This window comes from Helianthus annuus, chromosome 10 (genome assembly GCF_002127325.2).
Source record: "Helianthus annuus cultivar XRQ/B chromosome 10, HanXRQr2.0-SUNRISE, whole genome shotgun sequence".
Taxonomy (NCBI): domain Eukaryota; kingdom Viridiplantae; phylum Streptophyta; class Magnoliopsida; order Asterales; family Asteraceae; genus Helianthus; species Helianthus annuus.
Window position 1 is genome coordinate 105,099,754 of NC_035442.2, and position 3,056 is coordinate 105,102,809.

At 42.5% G+C, this 3,056-nt stretch overlaps 1 non-coding gene across 1 annotated transcript; it reads right to left on the reverse strand.

The window, feature by feature from the left end:
- Positions 1-308: 308 nt before the first annotated feature.
- On the reverse strand, positions 309-415 carry LOC118483420. Its single transcript, XR_004870708.1, has one exon. It is a non-coding gene; the product is annotated as a small nucleolar RNA R71 (small nucleolar RNA).
- Between the last annotated feature and the right edge of the window lie 2,641 nt (positions 416-3,056).

Consider the following 3,056-nt stretch of genomic DNA (forward strand, 5'->3'; position numbering starts at 1 on the left):
TTAAGTTGAAATAAATCTTTCTTTGCTTCCGCTGTGCATTTATATTTTGTATGTTTGACTATGACGATATCAACTACGTCACGGTATCCCCCACCGGGCCCACCGGTGACACGTGTAAAATAGGGGTGTGACATACTTTCCGGATCAATGGAGCATCAAACGACGCTATCCGCCTTCGGATGCTTCCATTTTCATTAAAGGACCGAGCAAAGGCTTGGCTCAACGCCCTCCCAGTTGGCTCGGTAAACACCTGGGATGAACTAGCCCAAAAGTTTCTATATAAGTATTTCCCTCCCGCTAAAACGGCTAAATTAATGACTGAAATTAATACATATTCACAAGAGGATGGGGAATCCTTATATGAAACTTGGGAAAGGTTCAAGGAGCTATTGCGAAAGTGTCCTCATCACGGTCTTGCGGTATGGCAACAAGTATCCACTTTCTACAATGGATTGTTGCCGCACACAAGACAAACACTTGACTTTAGCTCCGGGGGACTTTTAGGTAATCGCCACCCACATGAAATATACAATCAAATTGAGGAAATTGCTCAAACCAATTTTCAGTGGCACACTCCCCGAGGCAATAAATCTATTGCCCCGGGCGCCCATAAGGTTGATGAAAGCACTTCTTTACAAGCCCAAATCGAGGCCCTTTCTTCAAAAATCAAAAAGTTAGAAATGACAAAAACGGTCTTGGTTATGGCTTGTGAAGGGTGTGGTGGGCCACATGAAAGTTGGAGTTGTATGAAAGAAACAGATGATCAACAAGAGTCGGTAAACTACATTGATAACAGACCTAGGCCGTCGGGTCCTCCAATGGGTACCTACAACCAAGGATGGCGTAACCACCCTAACCTTGGTTGGAGGGAACCCGGCAATAGTAGTAACCAACAAAACCTAAACCAACGAACAAACTTTCAACAACCAAGAAACGGAGTCACAAAATTTCCCTCAACAACAAGGTGGACGAGAAAGGCTTGAAGATACTGTATCTCGCCTCATCTCCAACAGTGAAAAGAAAAACTCTGATCGATTTCAACAATTGGAATCGAATTTTAGAAATCAACAAGCTAGTATACAAAACATTGAACAACAAATAAATCAATTAGCTCAAAATTTCTCCGAGAGACCACAAGGCGCGTTACCAAGTAATACCGAAACAAACCCAAAAGCACAAGTCCATCTCATAACATTGAGAAATCGTACCATGCGTTCCGAAGAAGCTCCACCACCGCCAACTGAGGGAAGCACAACACCGCCCCAACAAGAGAAGGCTTCTCCTCTAATTCAAGAGCCTACCAAGGCTCCTCCCGTTCCATACCCCGGTAGGTTAATTCGCCAAAAGACCAATGAGCAATTCGCAAAATTCAAAAATTTACTAAAACAATTGCATGTCAATATTCCATTTATCGAAGTCCTAACTCAAATGCCTAAATACTCAAAATTCATAAGGGACTTCCTCACTCATAAAAAGAAAATTAAATCTTTGCAATTAGTTAACTTAGGCGAAGAATACTTCGCCCTTGTACTCAACAAACTCCCACAAAAGAAGATTGATCCTGGAAGCTTCACGATTCCTTGCTCAATCGGGGAATCCCCTGTTCGTAATGCACTAGCCGACCTTGGGGCTAGCATTAACCTCATGCCTGCATCAATGTTCAAACGACTCGGCCTAGGAAAAACAAGCCCTACCAAGATGAGTATACAACTTGCCGACAGATCCGTCAAATACCCGCAAGGTGTCGCTGAAAATCTATTGGTCAAAGTCGACAATTTCGTCTACCCGGCCGACTTTGTCATACTAGATATAGAAGAGGACACCGAAGTCCCCCTCATACTAGGGAGGCCATTTCTAGCCACTGCACAAGCAGTGGTAGACATGAATGACGGAACACTTACTTTGAAGTTTGGGGATAAGGAAGTGAAGTTTGGGGTTGGGAAGAGAGTAGAGGACGATGACCCGGTCAATTACATGAAGGTCATTGATTCGAGTTTGGATGATGCTCTCCGACGGTGCAACATGGGATGCGAAACATCCCGCTCGGATAACATATGACCTAACTTTGGGTCTAGCCAAGGACCCTTATAAACGTGGCGCACCACGGAGGCATTCCGCGAAACTATCCTTAGTTTAACTTAGATTAATTTGTAGTTTAATTTTAATTTTCAGGAATAAAACACACTCGGGATGGTGAAGGATAACAAGGGAAACGAGAAACATCACCCCATGCACGAAAACAGGGCCATCCGACAAAAATTTCTTCATTACAGCAAGAGCAGCACGACCCGTGTCCACCCGACACGGCCCCGTGCTGCACAATCTGCAGAAAACGCCCAGTTCAGGTAACTGGACACGGGCCGTGTTCACTGAACACGCCCCCGTGTCCAGGCTTCTGTTTCTTTTTACAAACTTTTGTTACTGGCACTTGAACACGGGGCCGTGCCCGGTCACCACGGGGCCGTGTCCAGAGTACCAGTAACATAAAATTTTGCTTTTAACACCCTTTTACACATTCAATCAACCTAAAAACTTATTTTTGGGACACATTGAGGACAATGTGTAATTTAAGTGTGGGGGGGGGGATGCTAAAACTTTGAATCTTGCAAGTCCTAATTAACAAGTCTTACACAAAACTCTATTGGAACCGCTAATCACCCCAAAATTTTTTCAAACATTTTCATTTTCTTTTTACTTGTCTAGGTTTAAGTTGGGAATTTCAAGTTCTAAAAAAGGTTATATTTTTACAAATTTACAACCGATAGCGTCGTGATAAAAAGAACCAACAAAAGAAAATTATGAAACGGCATGACAAGCTTAGTTAAAATTTGATTATATATACTTGATCACATAAAAACCCATTCCCACAAAAGTGAGTTTTGAGCCTTTATTGAGCATACAAATACATATCTTTACACTAAATGCTCATTTTTTGTTTCTTGTGTGAATAGCCGCTTGGTTCTTACGACTCTAGAACTTGCCACAACAATACATTCCCAGTCCTTACCAACTTAAACCCGAGTGATGTGTGTAAAATGCAACATATAAATTACATC